The sequence below is a fragment of the Schistocerca gregaria genome, chromosome 9 (assembly GCF_023897955.1).
Source record: "Schistocerca gregaria isolate iqSchGreg1 chromosome 9, iqSchGreg1.2, whole genome shotgun sequence".
Classification (NCBI taxonomy): Eukaryota; Metazoa; Arthropoda; class Insecta; order Orthoptera; family Acrididae; genus Schistocerca; species Schistocerca gregaria.
This window is the reverse complement of record NC_064928.1, coordinates 14,548,914-14,574,785: the sequence shown is the minus strand read 5'-3', so window position 1 is coordinate 14,574,785 and position 25,872 is coordinate 14,548,914.

Sequence of the window (25,872 nt, the reverse complement as noted above, 5' to 3'; positions counted from 1 at the left end):
CAGTTTACGCTTTGATCGTTCCCTGGAAGACCAGTAGTGGGTTCCGATGCACATCTTCTGACATTCTGTATTGTGTGGACTATCAGAGTGTTGATGCAACACAGAAATAGCATCGGGATTGAATACAACAGTGACCATGCGCACTTTCCTCCATAGGAGTAATGTGTCAAACAGTCTACGCTTTGATCGTTCCCTGGAAGACCAGAAGTAGTTTCCGATGCACTTCTGGAGGCATTCTGTAATCTGTGGATCTTCAAAGTGTTGATGAAACACAGAAAATGACTCGGGATTGAATACAACAGTCATCATTCGCATTTTCCTCCATGGGAGTAATGTATCAAACTGTCTAAGATTTGATCGTACCCTGGAACACCAGTAGTAGTTTCTGATGCACATCTGGAGGCATTCTGTAATCTGTGGACCTTCAAAGTGTTAATGAAACACAGAAAGTGCATCGGGATTGATTACAACAGTCACCATGCCCACTTTCCTCCATGGGAGTAATGTCACAAACAGTCTATGATTTGATCGTTCCCTGGAAGACCAGTAGTAGTTTCCGATGCACATCTGGAGCCATTCTGTAATCTGTGGACTATCAGAGTGTTGATGAAACACAGAAATTGCATCGGGATTGAATACAACAGTCTCCATGCCCACTTTCCTCCATGGGAGTAATGTCGCAAACAGTCAACGCTTTGATCATTCCCTGGAAGACCAGTAGAAGTTTCCGATTCACATCTGGAGGCATTCTGTAATCTGTGGACCTTCAAATTGTTGATGAATCACAGAAATTGCATCGGCATGGAATACAACAGTCACCGTGCGCACTTTCCTCCGTGGGAGTAATGTCTCAAACTGTCTACGCTTTGATCGTTCCCTGGAAGACCAGTAGTAGTTTCCGATGCACATCTGGAGGCATCCTGTAATCTGTGTACCTTCAAAGTGTTGATGAAACACAGAAATTGCACCTGTATTGAATACAACAATCACCATGCGCACTATCCTCCATGTGAGTAATGTCTCAAACAGTCTACGCTTTGATCGTTCCCTGGAAGACCTGTAGTAATTTCCGATGCACATCTGGAGGCATTCTGTAATCTGTGGACTATCAGAATGTTAATGAAACACAGATATTGCATTGGGATTTAATACAACAGTCAGCATGCGCACTTTCCTCCATGGTTGTAATGTCTCAAACAGTTTACGATTTGATCGTTCCCTGGAAGACCAGTAGTAGTTTCCGATGCACATCTGGAGGCATTCGGTAATCTGTGGACTATCAGAGTCTTGATGAGACACAGAAATTGCATCGGGATTGAATACAACAGTCACCATGCACACATTACTCCATGGATGTAATGTCTCAAACCGTTTACGATTTGATCGTTCCCTGGAAGACCAGTAGTAGTTCCCGATGCACATCTGGAGGCATTCTGTAATCTCTGGACCTTCAAAGTGTTGATGAAACACAGAAATTGCATCAGGATTGAATACAACAGTCGCCATGCGCACTTTCCTCCATATGAGTAATGTCACAAACAATCTACGTTTTGATCGTTCCCTGGAAGCCCACTAGTGGTTTCCGATGCACATCTGGAGGCATTCTGTAATGTGTGGACTATCAGAGTGTTGATGAAACACAGAAATTGCATCAGGATTGAATACAACAGTCACCATGCGCACTTTCCGCAATGCGAGTAATGTCTCAAACAGTTTACGCTTTGATCGTTCCCTGGAAGACCAGTAGTAGTTTCCGAAGCACATCTGGAGGCATTCTGTAATCTGTGGACTATCAGAGTCTTGATGAGACACAGAAATTGCATCGGGATTGAATACAACAGTCACCATGCGCACTTTCCTCCATGGGTGTAATGTCTCAAACCGTTTACGCTTTGATCGTTCCCTGGAAGACCAGTAGTAGTTTCCGATGCACATCTGGAGGCATTCTGTAATCTGTGGACTATCAGAGTGTTAATGAAACACAGATATTGCATTGGGATTGAATACAACAGTCAGCATGCGCACTTTCCTCCATGGTTGTAATGTCTCAAACAGTTTACGATTTGATCGTTCCCTGGAAGACCAGTAGTAGTTTCCGATGCACATCTGGAGGCATTCGGTAATCTGTGGACTATCAGAGTCTTGATGAGACACAGAAATTGCATCGGGATTGAATACAACAGTCACCATGCGCACATTACTCCATGGATGTAATGTCTCAAACCGTTTACGATTTCATCGTTCCCTGGAAGACCAGTAGTAGCTTCCGATGCACATCTGGAGGCATTCTGTAATCTCTGGACCTTCAAAGTGTTGATGAAACACAGAAATTGCATCGGGATTGAATACAACAGTCGCCATGCGCGCTTTCCTCCATATGAGTAATGTCACAAACAATCTACGTTTTGATCGTTCCCTGGAAGACCACTAGTGGTTTCCGATGCACATCTGGAGGCATTCTGTAATGTGTGGACTATCAGAGTGTTGATGAAACACAGAAATTGCATCAGGATTGAATACAACAGTCACCATGCGCACTTTCCGCAATGCGAGTAGTGTCTCAAACAGTTTACGCTTTGATCGTTTCCTGGAAGACCAGTAGTAGTTTCCGATGCACATCTGGAGGCATTCTGTAATCTGTGGACTATCAGAGTCTTGATGAGACACAGAAATTGCATCGGGATTGAATACAACAGTCACCATGCGCACTTTAATCCATGGGTGTAATGTCTCAAACCGTTTACGCTTTGATCGTTCCCTGGAAGACCAGTAGTAGTTTCCGATGCACATCTGGAGGCATTCTGTAATCTGTGGACTATCAGAGTGTTGATGAAACACAGAAATTGCATCGGGATTAAATACTACAGTCACCATGCCCACTCTCCTCCATGGGAGTAATGTCGCAAACAGTCGACGCTTTGATCGTTCCCTGGAAGACCAGAAGTAGTTTCCGCTGCACATCTGGAGGGATTCTGTAATCTGTGGACTATATGAGTCTTGATGAAACACAGAAATTGCATCGGGATTGAATACAACAGTCACCATGCGCACTTCCCATCATTGAGGTAATGTCTCAAACAGTTTACTCTTTGATCGTTCCCTGGAAGACCAGTAGTAGTTTCCGATGCACATCTGGAGCATTCTGTAATCTGTGTACCTTCAAAGTGTTGATGAAACACATAAATTGCATCGGGATTGAATGCAACTGTCACCATGCGCACTAACCTCCATGTGAGTAATGTCTCAAACAGTCTACGCTTTGATCGTTCCCTGGACGACCAGTAGTAGTTTCCGATGCACATCTGGAGGCATTCTGTAATCTGTGGAATATCAGAGTGTTAATGAAACACAGATATTGCATTGGGATTGAATACAACAGTCTCCATGCGCACTTTCCTCCATGGTTGTAATGTCTCAAACAGTTTACGATTTGATCGTTCCCTGGAAGACCAGTAGTAGTTTCCGATGCACATCTGGAGGCATTCGGTAATCTGTGGACTATCAGAGTCTTGATGAGACACAGAAATTGCATCGGGATTGAATACAACAGTCACCATGCGCACATTCCTCCATGGAAGTAATGTCTCAAACAGTTTACGCTTTGATCGTTCGCTGGAAGAGCAGTAGTAGTTTCCGATGCACATCTGGAGGCATTCTGTAATCTGTGGACTATCAGAGTCTTGATGAAACACAGAAATTTCATAGGGATTGAATACAACAGTCACCATGCGCACTTTCCTCCATTGGTGTAATGTCTTAAACAGTTTACGCTTTGATCGTTCCCTGGAAGACCAGTAGTAGTTTCCGATGCACATCTGGAGGCATTCTGTAATCTGTGGAATATCAGAGTGTTAATGAAACACAGATATTGCATTGGGATTGAATACAACAGTCTCCATGCGCACTTTCCTCCATGGAAGTAATGTCTCAAACAGTTTACGCTTTGATCGTTCGCTGGAAGAGCAGTAGTAGTTTCTGATGCACATCTGGAGGCATTCAGTAATCTCTGGACCTTCAAAGTGTTGATGAAACACAGAAATTGCATCGGGATTGAATACAACAGTCGCCATGCGCACTTTCCTCCATATGAGTAATGTCACAAACAATCTACGTTTTGATCGTTCCCTGGAAGCCCACTAGTGGTTTCCGATGCACATCTGGAGGCATTCTGTAATGTGTGGACTATCAGAGTGTTGATGAAACACAGAAATTGCATCAGGATTGAATACAACAGTCACCATGAGCACTTTCTGCAATGCGACTAATGTCTCAAACAGTTTACGCTTTGATCGTTACCTGGAAGACCAGTAGTAGTTTCCGATGCTCATCTGGAGGCATTCTGTAATCTGTGGACTATCAGAGTCTTGATGAGACACAGAAATTGCATCGGGATTGAATACAACAGTCACCATGCGCACTTTCCTCCATGGGTGTAATGTCTCAAACCGTTTACGCTTTGATCGTTCCCTGGAAGACCAGTAGTAGTTTCCGATGCACATCTGGAGCCATTCTGTAATCTGTGGACTATCAGAGTATTGATGAAACACAGAAATTGCATCGGGATTGAATACAACAGTCACCATGCGCACTTTCCTCCATGGGAGTAATGTCTCAAACAGTTTACGCTTTGATCGTTCCCTGGAAGACCAGTAGTGGTTTCCGATGCATATCTTCTGACATTCTGTATTGTGTGGACTATCAGAGTGTTGATGAAACACAGAAATTGCATCGGGATTGAATACATTAGTCACCATGCGCAATTTCCTCCATGAGAGTAATCTCTCAAACAGTCTACGCTTTATCGTTCCCTGGAAGTTAATGTAATAGTTTCCGATGCACATCTGGAGGCATTCTGTAACCTGTCGACCTTCAAAGTGTTGATGAAACACAGAAATTGCATCGGGATTGAATACAACAGCCACCTTGCGCACTTTCCTCCATGTGAGTAATGTCTCAAACAGTCTACGCTCTGATCGTTCCCTGGAAGACCAGTAGTAGTTTTCGATGCACATCTGGAGTCATTCTGTAATCTGTGGATCTTCAAAGTGTTGATGAAACACAGAAAATGCCTCGGGATTGAATACAACAGTCGTCATTCGCATTTTCCTCCATGGGAGTAATGTATCAAACTGTCTAAGTTTTGATCGTACCCTGGAACACCAGTAGTAGTTTCTGATGCACATCTGGAGGCATTCTGTAATCTGTGGACCTTCAAACTGTTGATGAAACACAGAAAGTGCATCGGGATTGAACGCAACTGTCACCATGCGCACTAACCTTCATGTGAGTAATGTCTCAAGCAGTCTACGCTTTGATCGTTCCCTGGACGACCAGTAGTAGTTTCCGATGCACATCTGGAGGCATTCGGTAATCTGTGGACTATCGGAGTCTTGATGAGACACAGAAATTGCATCGGGATTGAATACAACAGTCACCATGCGCACTATCCTCCATGTGAGTAATGTCTCAAACAGTCTACGCTTTGATCGTTCCCTGGAAGACCAGTAGTAGTTTCCGATGCACATCTGGAAGCATTCTGTAATCTGTGGACTATATGAGTCTTGATGAAACACAGAAATTGCATCGGGATTGAATACAACAGTCACCATGCGCACTTTCCTCCATTGAGGTAATGTCTCAAACAGTTTACGCTTTGATCGTTCCCTGGAAGACCAGTAGTAGTTTCCGATGCACATCTGGAGCATTCTGTAATCTGTGTACCTTCAAAGTGTTGATGAAACACATAAATTGCATCGGGATTGAACGCAACTGTCACCATGCGCACTAACCTTCATGTGAGTAATGTCTCAAGCAGTCTACGCTTTGATCGTTCCCTGGACGACCAGTAGTAGTTTCCGATGCACATCTGGAGGCATTCGGTAATCTGTGGACTATCGGAGTCTTGATGAGACACAGAAATTGCATCGGGATTGAATACAACAGTCACCATGCGCACTTTCCTCCATGGGTGTAATGTCTCAAACCGTTTACGCTTTGATCGTTCCCTGGAAGACCAGTAGTAGTTTCCGATGCACATCTGGAGGCATTCTGTAATCTGTGGACTATCAGAGTGTTGATGAAACACAGAAAATGCCTCGGGATTGAATACAACAGTCATCATTCGCATTTACCTCCATGGGAGTAATGTATCAAACTGTCTAAGTTTTGATCGTACCCTGGAACACCAGTAGTAGTTTCTGATGCACATCTGGAGGCATTCTGTAATCTGTGGACCTTCAAAGTGTTGATGAAACACAGAAAGTGCATCGGGATTGATTACAACAGTCACCATGCCCACTTTCCTCCATGGGAGTAATGTCGCAAACAGTCTACGACTTGATCGTTCCCTGGAAGACCAGTAGTAGTTTCCATGCACATCTGGAGCAATTCTGTAATCTGTGGATTATCTGAGTGTTGATGAAACACAGAAATTGCATCGGGATTGAATACAACAGTTTCCATGCCCACTTTCCTCCATGGGAGTAATGTCGCAAACAGTCTACGCTTTGATCATTCCCTGGAAGACCAGTAGTAGTTTCCGATTCACATCTGGAGGCATTCTGTAATCTGTGGACCTTCAAAGTGTTGATGAATCACAGAAATTGCATCGGCATGGAATACAACAGTCACCGTGCGCACTTTCCTCCGTGGGAGTAATGTCTCAAACTGTCTACGCTTTGATCGTTCCCTGGAAGACCAGTAGTAGTTTCCGATGCACATCTGGAGGCATTCTGTAATCTGTGTACCTTCAAAGTGTTGATGAAACACAGAAATTGCATCGGGATTGAATACAACTGTCACCATGCGCACTATCCTCCATGTGAGTAATGTCTCAAACAGTCTACGCTATGATCGTTCCCTGGAAGACCAGTAGTAGTTTCCGATGCACATCTGGAGGCATTCTGTAATCTGTGGACTATCAGAGTCTTGATGAAACACAGAAATTGCATCGGTATTGAATACAACAGTCACCATGCGCACTTCCCTCCATTGGTGTAATGTCTCAAACAGTCGACGCTTTGATCGTTCCCTGGAAGACCAGTAGTAGTTTCCGATGCACATCTGGAGGCATTCTGTAATCTGTGGACCTTCAAAGTGTTGATGAAACACAGAAATTGCATCGGGATTGAATACAAGAGTCACCATGCGCACTTTCCTCCATATGAGTAATGTCACAAACAGTCTACGTTTTGATCGTTCCCTGGAAGACCAGTAGTAGTTTCCGATGCACATCTGGAGGCATTCTGTAATCTGTGGACCATCAAAGTGTTGATGAAACACAGAAAATGCCTCGGGATTGAATACAACAGTCGTCATTCGCATTTTCCTCCATGGGAGTAATGTATCAAACTGTCTAAGTTTTGATCGTACCCTGGAACACCAGTAGTAGTTTCTGATGCACATCTGGAGGCATTCTGTAATCTGTGGACCTTCAAAGTGTTGATGAAACACAGACAGTGCATCGGGATTGATTACAACAGTCACCATGCCCACTTTCCTCCATGGGAGTAATGTCGCAAACAGTCTACGACTTGATCGTTCCCTGGAAGACCAGTAGTAGTTTCCATGCACATCTGGAGCAATTCTGTAATCTGTGGATTATCTGAGTGTTGATGAAACATAGAAATTGCATCGGGATTGAATACAACGGTTTCCATGCCCACTTTCCTCCATGGGAGTAATGTCGCAATCAGTCTACTCTTTGATCATTCCCTGGAAGACCAGTAGTAGTTTCCGATTCACATCTGGAGGCATTCTGTAATCTGTGGACCATCAAAGTGTTGATGAATCACAGAAATTGCATCGGCATGGAATACAACAGTCACCGTGCGCACTTTCCTCCGTGGGAGTAATGTCTCAAACTGTCTACGCTTTGATCGTTCCCTGGAAGACCAGTAGTAGTTTCCGATGCACATCTGGAGGCATTCTGTAATCTGTGTACCTTCAAAGTGTTGATGAAACACAGAAATTGCATCGGGATTGAATACAACAGTCGCCATGCGCACTTTCCTCCATATGAGTAATGTCACAAACAGTCTACGTTTTGATCGTTCCCTGGAAGCCCACTAGTGGTTTAAGATGCACATCTGGAGGCATTCTGTAATGTGTGGACTATCAGAGTGTTTATGAAACACAGATATTGCATCAGGATTCAATACAACAGTCACCATGCGCACTTTCCGCAATGCGAGTAATGTCTCAAACAGTTTACGCTTTGATCGTTCCCTGGAAGACCAGTAGTAGTTTCCGATGCACATCTGGAGGCATTCTGTAATCTGTGGACTATCAGAGTGTTGATGAAACACAGAAATTGCATCGGGATTGAATACAACAGTCACCATGCGCAATTTTCTCCATGAGAGTAATCTCTCAAACAGTCTACGCTTTATCGTTCCCTGGAAGTTAATGTAATAGTTTCCGATGCACATCTGGAGGCATTCTGTAACCTGTGTACCTTCAAAGTGTTGATGAAACACAGAAATTGCATCGGGATTGAATGCAACTGTCACCATGCGCACTATCCTCCATGTGAGTTATGTCTCAAACAGTCTACGCTATGATCGTTCCCTGGAAGACCAGTAGTAGTTTCCGATGCACATCTGGAGGCATTCTGTAATCTGTGGACTATCAGAGTCTTGATGAAACACAGAAATTGCATCGGGATTGAATACAACAGTCACCATGCGCACTTTCCTCCATTGGTGTAATGTCTCAAACAGTTTACGCTTTGATCGTTCCCTGGAAGACCAGTAGTAGTTTCCGATGCACACCTGGAGGCATTCAGTAATCTGTGGACCTTCAAAGTGTTGATGAAACACAGAAATTGCATCGGGATTGAATACAACAGTCGCCATGCGCACTTTCCTCCATATGAGTAATGTCACAAACAGTCTACGTTTTGATCGTTCCCTGGAAGCCCACTAGTGGTTTAAGATGCACATCTGGAGGCATTCTGTAATGTGTGGACTATCAGAGTGTTGATGAAACACAGAAATTGCATCAGGATTGAATACAACAGTCACCATGCGCACTTTCCGCAATGCGAGTAATGTCTCAAACAGTTTACGCTTTGATCGTTCCCTGGAAGACCAGAAGTAGTTTCCGATGCACATCTGTGGGCATTCTGTAATGTGTGGACTATCAGAGTGTTGATGAAACACAGAAATTGCATCGGGATTGAATACAACAGTCACCATGCGCACTTTCCTCCATGGGAGTAATGTCTCAAACAGTCTACGCTTTGATCGTTCATTGCAAGACCAGTAGTAGTTTCCGATGCACATCTGGAGGCATTCTGTAATCTGTGGACTATCAGAGTCTTGATGAGACACAGAAATTGCATTGGGATTGAATACAACAGTCACCATGCGCACTTTCCTCCATATGAGTAATGTCACAAACAGTCTACGTTTTGATCGTTCCCTGGAAGACCAGTAGTAGTTTCCGATGCACATCTGGAGGCATTCTGTAATCTGTGGACTATCAGAGTGTTGATGAAACACAGAAATAGAATCGGGATTGAATACAACAGTCACCATGCGCACTTTCCTCCATGGGAGTAATGTCTCAAACAGTTTACGCTTTGATCGTTCCCTGGAAGACCAGTAGTGGTTTCCGATGCATATCTTCTGACATTCTGTATTGTGTGGACTATCAGAGTGTTGATGCAACACAGAAATAGCATCGGGATATAATACAACAGTGACCATGCGCACTTTCCTCCATAGGAGTAATGTCTCAAACAGTCTACGATTTGATCGTTCCCTGGAAGACCAGAAGTAGTTTCCGATGCACTTCTGGAGGCATTCTGTAATCTGTGGATCTTCAAAGTGTTGATGAAACACAGAAAGTGCATCGGGATTGTATACAACAGGCACCATGCAGGCTTTTCTCCATGGGAGTAATGTCTCAAACAGTTTACGCTTTGATCGTTCCCTTGAAAACCAGTAGTAGTTTCCGATGCACATCTGGAGGCATTCTGTAATCTGTGGACTATCAGAGTGTTGATGAAACACAGAAATTGCATCGGGATTGAATACAACAGTCACCATGCGCAATTTTCTCCATGAGAGTAATCTCTCAAACAGTCTACGCTTTATCGTTCCCTGGAAGTTAATGTAATAGTTTCCGATGCACATCTGGAGGCATTCTGTAACCTGTCGACCTTCAAAGTGTTGATGAAACGCAGAAATTGCATCGGGATTGAATACAACAGCCACCTTGCGCACTTTCCTCCATGTGAGTAATGTCTCAAACAGTCTACGCTCTGATCGTTCCCTGGAAGACCAGTAGTAGTTTCCGATGCACATCTGGAGTCATTCTGTAATCTGTGGACCATCAAAGTGTTGATGAAACACAGAAAATGCCTCGGGATTGAATACAACAGTCGTCATTCGCACTTTCCTCCATATGAGTAATGTCACAAACAGTCTACGTTTTGATCGTTCCCTGGAAGCCCACTAGTGGTTTAAGATGCACATCTGGAGGCATTCTGTAATGTGTGGACTATCAGAGTGTTTATGAAACACAGAAATTGCATCAGGATTGAATACAACAGTCACCATGCGCACTTTCCGCAATGCGAGTAATGTCTCAAACAGTTTACGCTTTGATCGTTCCCTGGAAGACCAGTAGTAGTTTCCGATGCACATCTGGAGGCATTCTGTAATCTGTGGACTATCAGAGTCTTGATGAGACACAGAAATTGCATTGGAATTGAATACTACAGTCACCATGCGCACTTTCCTCCATATGAGTAATGTCACAAACAGTCTACGTTTTGATCGTTCCCTGGAAGACCAGTAGTAGTTTCCGATGCACATCTGGAGGCATTCTGTAATCTGTGGACTATCAGAGTGTTGATGAAACACAGAAATAGAATCGGGATTGAATACAACAGTCACCATGCGCACTTTCCTCCATGGGAGTAATGTCTCAAACAGTTTACGCTTTGATCGTTCCCTGGAAGACCAGTAGTGGTTTCCGATGCATATCTTCTGACATTCTGTATTGTGTGGACTATCAGAGTGTTGATGCAACACAGAAATAGCATCGGGTTTGAATACAACAGTGACCATGCGCACTTTCCTCCATAGGAGTAATGTCTCAAACAGTCTACGCTTTGATCGTTCCCTGGAAGACCAGAAGTAGTTTCCGATGCACTTCTGGAGGCATTCTGTAATCTGTGGATCTTCAAAGTGTTGATGAAACACAGAAAGTGCATCGGGATTGTATACAACAGGCACCATGCAGGCTTTTCTCCATGGGAGTAATGTCTCAAACAGTTTACGCTTTGATCGTTCCCTTGAAAACCAGTAGTAGTTTCCGATGCACATCTGGAGGCATTCTGTAATCTGTGGACTATCAGAGTGTTGATGAAACACAGAAACTGCATCGGGATTGAATACAACAGTCACCATGCGCAATTTCCTCCATGAGAGTAATCTCTCAAACAGTCTACGCTTTATCGTTCCCTGGAAGTTAATGTAATAGTTTCCGATGCACATCTGGAGCCATTCTGTAACCTGTCGACCTTCAAAGTGTTGATGAAACACAGAAATTGCATCGGGATTGAATACAACAGCCACCTTGCGCACTTTCCTCCATGTGAGTAATGTCTCAAACAGTCTACGCTCTGATCGTTCCCTGGAAGACCAGTAGTAGTTTCCGATGCACATCTGGAGGCATTTTGTAATCTGTGAACTATCAGAGTGTTGATGAAACACAGAAATTGCATCGGGATTGAATACAACAGTCACCATGCGCACTTTCCTCCATGGGAGTAATATCTCAAACAGTCTACGCTTTGATCGTTCCCTGGAAGACCAGTAGTAGTTTCCGATGCACATCTGGAGGCATTCTGTAATCTGTGGACCTTCAAAGTGTTGATGAAACACAGAAAATGCCTCGGGATTGAATACAACAGTCATCATTCGCATTTTCCTCCATGGGAGTAATGTATCAAACTGTCTAAGTTTTGATCGTACCCTGGAACACCATTAGTAGTTTCTGATGCACATCTGGAGGCATTCTGTAATCTGTGGACCTTCAAAGTGTTGATGAAACACAGAAAGTGCATCGGGATTGATTACAACAGTCACCATGCCCACTTTCCTCCATGGGAGTAATGTCGCAAACAGTCTACGATTTGATCGTTCCCTGGAAGACCAGTAGTAGTTTCCGATGCACATCTGGAGCCATTCTGTAATCTGTGGACTATTTGAGTGTTGATGAAACACAGAAATTGCATCGGGATTGAATACAACAGTCTCCATGCCCACTTTCCTCCATGGGAGTAATGTCGCAAACAGTCTACGCTTTGATCATTGCCTGGAAGACCAGTAGTAGTTTCCGATTCACATCTGGAGGCATTCTGTAATCTGTGGACCTTCAAAGTGTTGATGAATCACAGAAATTGCATCGGCATGGAATACAACAGTCACCGTGCGCACTTTCCTCCGTGGGAGTAATGTCTCAAACTGTCTACGCTTTGATCGTTCCCTGGAAGACCAGTAGTAGTTTCCGATGCACATCTGGAGGCATTCTGTAATCTGTGTACCGTCAAAGTGTTGATGAAACACAGAAATTGCATCGGGATTGAATACAACAATCACCATGCGCACTATCCTCCATGTGAGTAATGTCTCAAACAGTCTACGCTTTGATCGTTCCCTGGAAGACCAGTAGTAATTTCCGATGCACATCTGGAGGCATTCTGTAATCTGTGGACTATATGTGTCTTGATGAAACACAGAAATTGCATCGGGATTGAATACAACAGTCACCATGCGCACTTTCCTCCATTGAGGTAATGTCTAAAAACAGTTTACGCTTTGATCGTTCCCTCGAAGACCAGTAGTAGTTTCCGATGCACATCTGGAGGCATTCTGTAATCTGTGTACCTTCAAAGTGTTGATGAAACACAGAAATTGCATCGGGATTGAATGCAACTGTCACCATGCGCACTATCCTCCTTGTGAGTAATGTCTCAAACAGTGTACACTTTGATCGTTCCCTGGAAGACCAGTAGTAGTTTCCGATGCACATCTGGAGGCATTCTGTAATCTGTGGACTATCAGAGTGTTGATGAAACACAGAAATAGCATCGGGATTGAATACAACAGTCACCATGCGCACTTTCCTCCATGGGAGTAATGTCTCAAACAGTTTACGCTTTGACCGTTCATTGGAAGACCAGTAGTGGTTTCCGATGCATATCTTCTGACATTCTGTATTGTGTGGACTATCAGAGTGTTGATGCAACACAGAAATAGCATCGGGATTGAATACAACAGTGACCATGCGCACTTTCCTCCATAATAGTAAAGTCTCAAACAGTCTACGCTTTGATCGTTCCCTGGAAGACCAGAAGTAGTTTCCGATGCACTTCTGGAGGCATTCTGTAATCTGTGGATCTTCAAAGTGTTGATGAAACACAGAAAGTGCATCGGGATTGAATACAACAGCCGCCTTGCGCACTTTCCTCCATGTGAGTAATGTCTCAAACAGTCTACGCTCTGATCGTTCCCTGGAAGACCAGTAGTAGTTTCCGATGCACATCTGGAGTCATTCTGTAATCTGTGGACCTTCAAAGTGTTGATGAAACACAGGAATTGCATCGCGATTGAATACAACAGTCACCATGCGCACTTTCCTTCATGGGAGTAATGTCTCAAACAGTCTACGCTTTGATCGTTAACTGGAAGACCTGTAGTAGTTTCCGATGCACATCTGGAGGCATTTTGTAATCTGTGGACTATCAGAGTGTTGATGAAAAACAGGAATTGCATCGCGATTGAATACAACAGTCACCATGCGCACTTTCCTACATGGGAGTAATGTCTCAAACAGTCAACGCTTTGATCGTTCCCAGGAAGACCTGTAGTAGTTTCCGATGCACATCTGGAGGCATTTTGTAATCTGTGGACTATCAGAGTGTTGATGAAACACAGAAATTGCATCGGGATTGAATACAACATTCTCCATGCGCAGTTTCCTCCATGGGAGTAATGTCTCACAGTCTACGCTTTGATCGTTCAGTGGAAGACCAGTAGTAGTTTCAACTGCACATCTGGAGGCATTCTGTAATGTGTGGACTATCAGAGTGTTGATGAAACACAGAAATTGCATCAGGATTGAATACAACAGTCACCATAAACACTTTCCGCAATGCGACTAATGTCTCAAACAGTTTACGCTTTGATCGTTACCTGGTAGACCAGTAGTAGTTTCCGATGCACATCTGGAGGCATTCTGTAATCTGTGGACTATCAGAGTCTTGATGAGACACAGAAATTGCATCGGGATTGAATACAACAGTCACCATGCTCACTTTCCTCCATGGGTGTAATGTCTCAAACCGTTTACGCTCTGATCGTTCCCTGGAAGACCAGTAGTAGTTTCCGATGCACATCTGGAGGCATTCTGTAATCTGTGGACTATCAGAGTGTTGATGAAACACAGAAATTGCATCGGGATTGAATACTACAGTCACCATGCCCACTCTCCTCCAAGGGAGTAATGTCGCAAACAGTCGACGCTTTGATCGTTCCCTGGAAGACCAGTAGTAGTTTCCGATGCACATCTGGAGGCATTCTGTAATCTGTGGACCTTCAAAGTGTTGATGAAACACAGAAATTGCATCGGGATTGAATACAACAGTCACCATGCGCACTTTCCTCCATATGAGTAATGTCACAAACAGTCTACGTTTTGATCGTTCCCTGGAAGACCAGTAGTAGTTTCCGATGCACATCTGGAGGCATTCTGTAATCTGTGGACTATCAGAGTGTTGATGAAACACAGAAATAGCATCGGGATTGAATACAACAGTCACCATGCGCACTTTCCTCCATGGGAGTAATGTCTCAAACAGTTTACGCTTTGATCGTTCCCTGGAAGACCAGTAGTGGTTTCCGATGCATATCTTCTGACATTCTGTATTGTGTGGACTATCAGAGTGTTGATGCAACACAGAAATAGCATCGGGATTGAATACAACAGTGACCATGCGCACTTTCCACCATAGGAGTAATGTCTCAAACAGTCTACGCTTTGATCGTTCCCTGGAAGACCAGAAGTAGTTTCCGATGCACTTCTGGAGGCATTCTGTAATCTGTGGATCTTCAAAGTGTTGATGAAACACAGAAAGTGCATCGGGATTGTATACAACAGGCACCATGCAGGCTTTTCTCCATGGGAGTAATGTCTCAAACAGTTTACGCTTTGATCGTTCCCTTGAAAACCAGTAGTAGTTTCCGATGCACATCTGGAGGCATTCTGTAATCTGTGGACTATCAGAGTGTTGATGAAACACAGAAATTGCATCGGGATTGAATACAACAGTCACCATGCGCAATTTCCTCCATGAGAGTAATCTCTCAAACAGTCTACGCTTTATCGTTCCCTGGAAGTTAATGTAATAGTTTCCGATGCACATCTGGAGGCATTCTGTAACCTGTCGACCTTCAAAGTGTTGATGAAACAGAGAAATTGCATCGGGATTGAATACAACAGCCACCTTGCGCACTTTCCTCCATGTGAGTAATGTCTCAAACAGTCTACGCTCTGATCGTTCCCTGGAAGACCAGTAGTAGGTTTCGATGCACATCTGGAGTCATTCTGTAATCTGTGGATCTTCAAAGTGTTGATGAAACACAGAAAATGCCTCGGGATTGAATACAACAGTCGTCATTCGCATTTTCCTCCATGGGAGTAATGTATCAAACTGTCTAAGTTTTGATCGTACCCTGGAACACCAGTAGTAGCTTCTGATGCACATCTGGAGGCATTCTGTAATCTGTGGACCTTCAAATTGTTGATGAAACACAGAAAGTGCATCGGGATTGATTACAACAGTCACCATGCCCACTTTCCTCCATGGGATTAATGTCGCAAACAGTCTACGATTTGATCGTTCCCTGGAAGACCAGTAGTAGTTTCCGATGCACATCTGGAGCCATTCTGTAATCTGTGGATTATCTGACTGTTGATGAAACACAGAAATTGCATCGGGATTGAATACAACAGTCACCGTGCGCACTTTCCTCCGTGAGAGTAATGTCTCAAACTGTCTACGCTTTGATCGTTCCCTGGAAGACCAGTAGTAGTTTCCGATGCACATCTGGAGGCATTCTGTAATCTGTGTACCTTCAAAGTGTTGATGAAACACAGAAATTGCATCGGGATTGAATACAACAATCACCATGCGCACTATCCTCCATGTGAGTAATGTCTCAAACAATCTACGCTTTGATCGTTCCCTGGAAGACCAGTAGTAATTTCCGATGCACATCTGGAGGCATTCTGTAATCTGTGGACTATATGAGTCTTGATGAAACACAGAAATTGCATCGGGATTGAATACAACAGTCACCATGCGCACTTTCCTCCATTGAGGTAATGTCTCAAACAGTTTACGCTTTGATCGTTCCCTGGAAGACCAGTAGTAGTTTCCGATGCACATCTGGAGCATTCTGTAATCTGTGTATCTTCAAAGTGTTGATGAAACACATAAATTGCATCGGGATTGAATGCAACTGTCACCATGCGCACTAACCTCCATGTGAGTAATGTCTCAAACAGTCTACGCTTTGATCGTTCCCTGGACGACCAGTAGTAGTTTAAGATGCACATCTGGAGGCATTCGGTAATCTGTGGACTATCAGAGTCTTGATGAGACACAGAAATTGCATCGGGATTGAATACAACAGTCACCATGCACACTTTCCTCCATGGGTGTAATGTCTCAAACCGTTTACGCTTTGATCGTTCCCTGGAAGACCAGTAGTAGTTTCCGATGCACATCTGGAGGCATTCTGTAATCTGTGGACTATCAGAGTGTTGATGAATCACAGAAATTGCATCGGCATGGAATACAACAGTCACCGTGCGCACTTTCCTCCGTGGGAGTAATGTCTCAAACTGTCTACGCTTTGATCGTTCCCTGGAAGACCAGTAGTAGTTTCCGATGCACATCTGGAGGCATTCTGTAATCTGTGTACCTTCAAAGTGTTGATGAAACACAGAAATTGCATCGGGATTGAATACAACAATCACCATGCGCACTTTCCTGCATGTGAGTAATGTCTCAAACAGTCTACGCTTTGATCGTTCCCTGGAAGACCAGTAGTAATTTCCGATGCACATCTGGAGGCATTCTGTAATCTGTGGACTATAAGAGTCTTGATGAAACACAGAAATTGCATCGGGATTGAATACAACAGTCACCATGCGCACTTTCCTCCATTGAGGTAATGTCTCAAACAGTTTACGCTTTGATCGTTCCCTGGAAGACCAGTAGTAGTTTCCGATGCACATCTGGAGGCATTCTGTAATCTGTGTACCTTCAAAGTGTTGATGAAAAACAGAAATTGCATCGGGATTGAAAGCAACTGTCACCATGCGCACTATCCTCCATGTGAGTAATGTCTCAAACAGTCTACGCTATGATCGTTCCCTGGAAGACCAGTAGTATTTTCCGATGCACATCTGGAGGCATTCTGTAATCTGTGGACTATCAGAGTCTTGACGAAACACAGAAATTGCATCGGGATTGAATACAACAGTCACCATGCGCACTTTCCTCCATTGGTGTAATGTCTCAAACAGTCGACGCTTTGATCGTTCCCTGGAAGACCAGTAGTAGTTTCCGATGCACATCTGGAGGCATTCTGTAATCTGTGGACCTTCAAAGTGTTGATGAAACACAGAAATTGCATCGGGATTGAATACAACAGTCACCATGCGCACTTTCCTCCATATGAGTAATGTCTTAAACAGTCTACGTTTTGATTGTTCCCTGGAAGACCAGTAGTAGTTTCCGATGCACATCTGGAGGCATTCTGTAATCTGTGGACCATCAAAGTGTTGATGAAACACAGAAAATGCCTCGGGATTGAATACAACAGTCGTCATTCGCATTTTCCTACATGGGAGTAATGTATCAAACTGTCTAAGTTTTGAACGTACCCTGGAATACCAGTAGTAGTTTCTGATGCACATCTGGAGGCATTCTGTAATCTGTGGACCTTCAAAGTGTTGATGAAACACAGAAAGTGCATCGGGATTGATTACAACAGTCACCATGCCCACTTTCCTCCATGGGAGTAATGTCGCAAACAGTCTACGACTTGATCGTTCCCTGGAAGACCAGTAGTAGTTTCCATGCACATCTGGAGCAATTCTGTAATCTGTGGATTATCTGAGAGTTGATGAAACACAGAAATTGCATCGGGATTGAATACAACAGTTTCCATGCCCACTTTCCTCCATGGGAGTAATGTCGCAAACAGTCTACGCTTTGATCATTCCCTGGAAGACCAGTAGTAGTTTCCGATTCACATCTGGAGGCATTCTGTAATCTGTGGACCTTCAAAGTGTTGATGAATCACAGAAATTGCATCGGCATGGAATACAACAGTCACCGTGCGCACTTTCCTCCGTGGGAGTAATGTCTCAAACTGTCTACGCTTTGATCGTTCCCTGGAAGACCAGTAGTAGTTTCCGATGCACATCTGGAGGCATTCTGTAATCTGTGTACCTTCAAAGTGTTGATGAAACACAGAAATTGCATCGGGATTGAATACAACAATCACCATGCGCACTATCCTGCACGTGAGTAATGTCTCAAACAGTCTACGCTTTGATCGTTCCCTGGAAGACCAGTAGTAATTTCCGATGCACATCTGGAGGCATTCTGTAATCTGTGTACCTTCAAAGTGTTGATGAAACACAGAAATTGCATCGGGATTGAATGCAACTGTCACCATGCGGCACTATCCTCCATGTGAGTAATGTCTCAAACAGTCTACGCTATGATCGTTCCCTGGAAGACCAGTAGTAGTTTCCGATGCACATCTGGAGGCATTCTGTAATCTGTGGACTATCAGAGTCTTGATGAAACACAGAAATTGCATCGGGATTGAATACAACAGTCACCATGCGCACTTTCCTCCATTGGTGTAATGTCTCAAACAGTTTACGCTTTGATCGTTCCCTGGAAGACCAGTAGTACTTTCCGATGCACACGGGGGGCATTCAGTAATCTGTGGACCTTCAAAGTGTTGATGAAACACAGCAATTGCATCGGGATTGAATACAACAGTCACCATGCGCACTTTCCGCAATGCGAGTAATGTCTCAAACAGTTTACGCTTTGATCGTTCCCTGGAAGAACAGTAGTAGTAGTTTCCGATGCACATCTGGAGGCATTCTGTAATCTGTGGACTATCAGAGTCTTGATGAGACACAGAAATTGCATTGGGATTGAATACAACAGTCACCATGCGCACTTTCCTCCATATGAGTAATGTCTCAAACAGTCTACACTATGATCGTTCCCTGGAAGACCAGTAGTAGTTTCCGATGCACTTCTGGAGGCATTCTGTAATCTGTGGACCTTCAAAGTGTTGATGAAACACAGAAATTGCATCGGGATTGAAAACAACAGTCACCATGCGCACTTTCCTCCATATGAGAAATGTCACAAACAGTCTACGTTTTGATCGTTCCCTGGAAGACCAGTAGTAGTTCCCGATGCATATCTTCTGACATTCTGTATTGTGTGGACTATCAGAGTGTTGATGCAACACAGAAATAGCATCGGGATTGAATACAACAGTGACCATGCGCACTTTCCTCCATAGGAGTAATGTCTCAAACAGTCTACGCTTTGATCGTTCCCTGGAAGATTAGAAGTAGTTTCCGATGCACTTCTGGAGGCATTCTGTAATCTGTGGATCTTCAAAGTGTTGATGAAACACAGAAAGTGCATCGGGATTGTATACAACAGGCACCATGCAGGCTTTTCTCCATGGGAGTAATGTCTCAAACAGTTTACGCTTTGATCGTTCCCTTGAAAACCAGTAGTAGTTTCCGATGCACATCTGGAGGCATTCTGTAATCTGTGGACTATCAGAGTGTTGATGAAACACAGAAATTGCATCGGGATTGAATACAACAGTCACCATGCGCAATTTTCTCCATGAGAGTAATCTCTCAAACAGTCTACGCTTTATCGTTCCCTGGAAGTTAATGTAATAGTTTTCGATGCACATCTGGAGGCATTCTGTAACCTGTCGACCTTCAAAGTGTTGATGAAACACAGAAATTGCATCGCGATTGAATACAACAGCCACCTTGCGCCCTTTCCTCCATGTGAGTAATGTCTCAAACAGTCTACGCTCTGATCGATCCCTGGAAGACCAGTAGTAGTTTCCGATGCACATCTGGAGTCATTCTGTAATCTGTGGACCTTCAAAGTGTTGATGAAACACAGGAATTGCATCGCGATTGAATACAACAGTCACCATGCGCACTTTCCTACATGGGAGTAATGTCTCAAACAGTCTACGCTTTGATCGTTCCCTGGAAGACCTGTAGTAGTTTCCGATGCACATCTGGGGGCATTTTGTAATCTGTGGACTATCAGAGTGTTGATGAAACACAGAAATTGCATCGGGATTGAATACAACAGTCACCATGCGCACTTTCCTCCATGGGAGTAATATCTCAAACAGTCTACGGTTTGATCGTTCCCTGGAAGACCAGTAGTAGTTTCCGATGCACATCTGGAGGCATTCTGTAATCTGTGGACCTTCAAAGTGTTGATGAAACACAGAAAATGCCTCGGGATTGAATACAACAGTCATCATTCGCATTTTCCTCCATGGGAGTAATGTATCAAACTGTCTAAGTTTTGATCGTACACTGGAACACCAGTAGTAGTTTCTGATGCACATCTGGAGGCATTCTGTAATCTGTGGACTATCAAAGTGTTGATGAAACACAGAAAGTGCATCGGGATTGATTACAACAGTCACCATGCCCACTTTCCTCCATGGGAGTAATGTCGCAAACAGTCTACGATTTGATCGTTCCCTGGAAGACCAGTAGTAGTTTCCGATGCACATCTGGAGCCATTCTGTAATCTGTGGACTATTTGAGTGTTGATGAAACACAGAAATTGCATCGGGATTGAATACAACAGTCTCCATGCCCACTTTCCTCCATGGGAGTAATGTCGCAAACAGTCTACGCTTTGATCATTCCCTGGAAGACCAGTAGTAGTTTCCGATTCACATCTGGAGGCATTCTGTAATCTGTGGACCTTCAAAGTATTGATGAATCACAGAAATTGCATCGGCATGGAATACAACAGTCACCGTGCGCACTTTCCTCCGTGGGAGTAATGTCTCAAACTGTCTACGCTTTGATCGTTCCCTGGAAGACCAGTAGTAGTTTCCGATGCACATCTGGAGGCATTCTGTAATCTGTGTACGGTCAAAGTGTTGATGAAACACAGAAATTGCATCGGGATTGAATACAACAATCACCATGCGCACTATCCTCCATGTGAGTAATGTCTCAAACAGTCTACGCTTTGATCGTTCCCTGGAAGACCAGTAGTAATTTCCGATGCACATCTGGAGGCATTCTGTAATCTGTGGACTATATGAGTCTTGATGAAACACAGAAATTGCATCGGGATTGAATACAACAGTCACCATGCGCACTTTCCTCCATTGAGGTAATGTCTCAAACAGTTTACGCTTTGATCGTTCCCTGGAAGACCAGTAGTAGTTTCCGATGCACATCTGGAGGCATTCTGTAATCTGTGTACCTTCAAAGTGTTGATGAAACACAGAAATTGCATCGGGATTGAATGCAACTGTCAGCATGCGCACTACCCTCCTTGTGAGTAATGTATCAAACAGTCTACACTTTGATCGTTCCCTGGAAGACCATTAGTAGTTTCCGATGCACATCTGGAGGCATTCTGTAATCTGTGGACCATCAGAGTCTTGATGAAACACAGAAATTGCATCGGGATTGGATACAACAGTCACCATGCGCACTTTCCTCCATTGGTGTAATGTCTCAAACAGTTTACGCTTTGATCGTTCCCTGGAAGACCAGTAGTAGTTTCCGATGCACATCTGGCGGCATTCTGTAATCTGTGGAGTATCAGAGTGTTAATGAAACACATATATTGCATTGGGATTGAATACAACAGTCACCATGCGCACTTTCCTCCATGGTTGTAATGTCTCAAACAGTTTACGATTTGATCGTTCCCTGGAAGACCAGTAGTAGTTTCCGATGCACATCTGGAGGCATTCGGTAATCTGTGAACTATCAGAGTCTTGATGAGACACAGAAATTGCATCGGGATTGAATACAACAGTCACCATGCGCACATTCCTCCATGGATGTAATGTCTCAAACAGTTTACGCTTTGATCGTTCCCTGGAAGACCAGTAGTAGTTTCCGATGCACATCTGGAGGCATTCAGTAATCTGTGGACCTTCAAAGTGTTGATGAAACACAGAAATTGCATCGGGATTGAATACAACAGTCACCATGCGCACTTTCCACCATATGAGTAATGTCACAAACAATCTACGTTTTGATCGTTCCCTGGAAGCCCACTAGTGGTTTCCGATGCACATCTGAAGGCATTCTGTAATGTGTGGACTATCAGAGTGTTGATGAAACACAGAAATTGCATCAGGATTGAATACATCAGTCACCATGCGCACTTTCCGCAATGCGAGTAATGTCTCAAACAGTTTACGCTTTGATCGTTCCCTGGAAGACCAGTAGTAGTTTCCGATGCACATCTGGAGGCATTCTGTAATCTGTGGACTATCAGAGTCTTGATGAGACACAGAAATTGCATCGGGATTGAATACAACAGTCACCATGCGCACTTTCCTCCATGGGTGTAATGTCTCAAACAGTTTACGCTTTGATCGTTCCCTGGAAGACCAGTAGTAGTTTCCGATGCACATCTGGAGGCATTCTGTAATCTGTGGACTATCAGAGTGTTGATGAAACACAGAAATTGCATCGGGATTGAATACTCTAGTCACCATGCCCACTCTCCTCCATGGGAGTAATGTCGCAAACAGTCGACGCTTTGATCGTTCCCTGGAAGACCAGTAGTAGTTTCCGATGCACATCTGGAGGCATTCTGTAACCTGTGGACCTTCAAAGTGTTGATGAAACACAGAAATTGCATCGGGATTGAATACAACAGTCACCATGCGCACTTTCCTCCATATGAGTAATGTCACAAACAGTCTACGTTTTGATCGTTCCCTGGAAGACCAGTAGTAGTTTCCGATGCACATCTGGAGGCATTCTGTAATCTGTGGACTATCAGAGTGTTGATGAAACACAGAAATAGCATCGGGATTGAATACAACAGTCACCATGCGCACTTTCCTCCATGGGAGTAATGTCTCAAACAGTTTACGCTTTGATCGTTCCCTGGAAGACCAGTAGTGGTTTCCGATGCACATCTTCTGACATTCTGTATTGTGTGGACTATCAGAGTGTTGATGCAACACAGAAATAGCATCGGGATTGAATACAACAGAGACCATGCGCACTTCCCTCCATAGGAGTAATGTCTCAATCAGTCTGCGCTTTGATCGTTCCCTGGAAGACCAGAAGTAGTTTCCGATGCACTTCTGGAGGCATTCTGTAATCTGTGGATCTTCAAAGTGTTGATGAAACACAGAAAGTGCATCGGGATTGTATACAACAGGCACCATGCAGGCTCTTCTCCATGGGAGTAATGTCTCAAACAGTTTACGCTTTGATCGTTCCCTTGAAAACCAGTAGTAGTTTCCGATGCACATCTAGAGGCATTCTGTAATCTGTGGACTATCAGAGTGTTGATGAAACACAGAAATTGCATCGGGATTGAATACAACAGTCACCATGCGCAATTTCCTCCATGAGAGTAATCTCTCAAACAGTCTACGCTTTATCGTTCCCTGGAAGTTAATGTAATAGTTTCCGATGCACATCTGGAGGCATTCTGTAATCTGTGGACTATCAGAGTGTTGATGAAACACAGAAACTGCATCGAGATTGAATACAACAGTCACCATGAGCACTTTCCTCCATAGGAGTAATGTCTCAAACAGTCTACGCTTTGATCGTTCCCTGGAAGACCAGAAGTAGTTTCCAATGCACTTCTGGAGGCATTCTGTAATCTGTGGATCTTCAAAGTGTTGATGAAACACAGAAATTATATCGGTATAGAATACTTTCCTCCATGATAGTGATGTCTCAAACTGTCTACGTTTTGATCGTTCCCTGGAAGACCAGTAGTAGTTTCCGATTCACATCTGGAGGCATTCTGTAACCTGTCGACCTTCAAAGTGTTGATGAAACACAGAAATTGCATCGGGATTGAATACAACAGCCACCTTGCGCACTTTCCTCCGTGTGAGTAATGTCTCAAACAGTCTACGCTCTGATCGTTCCCTGGAAGTCCAGTAGTAGTTTCCGATGCACATCTGGAGTCATTCTGTAATCTGTGGACCTTCAAAGTGTTGATGAAACACAGGAATTGCATCGCGATTGAATACAACAGTCACCATGCGCACTTTCCTACATGGGAGTAATGTCTCAAACAGACTACGCTTTGATCGTTCCCTGGAAGACCTGTAGTAGTTTACGATGCACATCTGGAGGCATTTTGCAATCTGTGGACTATCAGAGTGTTGATGAAACACAGAAATTGCATCGGGATTGAATACAACAGTCACCATGCGCACTTTCCTCAATGGGAGTAATATCTCAAACAGTCTACGGTTTGATCGTTCCCTGGAAGACCAGTAGTAGTTTCCGATGAACATCTGAAGGCATTCTGTAATCTGTGGACCTTCAAAGTGTTGATGAAACACAGAAAATGCCTCGGGATTGAATACAACAGTCATAATTCGCATTTTCCTCCATGGGAGTAATGTATCAAACTGTCTAAGATTTGATCGTACCCTGGAACACCAGTAGTAGTTTCTGATGCACATCTGGAGGCATTCTGTAATCTGTGGACCTTCAAAGTGTTGATGAAACACAGAAAGTGCATCGGGATTGATTACAACAGTCACCATGCCCACTTTCCTCCATGGGAGTAATGTCGCAAACAGTCTACGATTTGATCGTTCCCTGGAAGACCAGTAGTAGTTTCCGATGCACATCTAGAGCCAATCTGTAATCTGTGGACTATCTGAGTGTTGATGAAACACAGAAATTGCATCGGGATTGAATACAACAGTCTCCATGCCCACTTTCCTCCATGGGAGTAATGTCGCAAACAGTCTACGCTTTGATCATTCCCTGGAAGACCAGTAGTAGTTTCCGATTCACATCTGGAGGCATTCTGTAATCTGTGGACCTTCAAAGTGTTGATGAATCACAGAAATTGCATCGGCATGGAATACAACAGTCACCGTGCGCACTTTCCTCCGTGGGAGTAATGTCTCAAACTGTCTACGCTTTGATCGTTCCCTGGGAGACCAGTAGTAGTTTCCGATGCACATCTGGAGGCATTCTGTAATCTGTGTACGGTCAAAGTGTTGATGAAACACAGAAATTGCATCGGGATTGAATACAACAATCACCATGCGCACTATCCTCCTTGTGAGTAATGTCTCAAACAGTCTACACTTTGATCGTTCCCTGGAAGACCAGTAGTAGTTTCCGATGCACATCGGGAGGCATTCTGTAATGTGTGGACTATCAGAGTCTTGATGAAACACAGAAATTGCATCGGGATTGAATACAACAGTCACCATGCGCACTTTCCTCCATTGGTGTAATGTCACAAACAGTTTACGCTTTGATCGTTCCCTGGAAGACCAGTAGTAGTTTCCGATGCACATCTGGAGGCATTCTGTAATCTGTGGACTATCAGAGTGTTAATGAAACACAGATATTGCATTGGGATTGAATACAACAGTCACCATGCGCACTTTCCTCCATGGTTGTAATGTCTCAAACAGTTTACGATTTGATCGTTCCCTGGAAGACCAGTAGTAGTTTCCGATGCACATCTGGAGGCATTCAGTAATC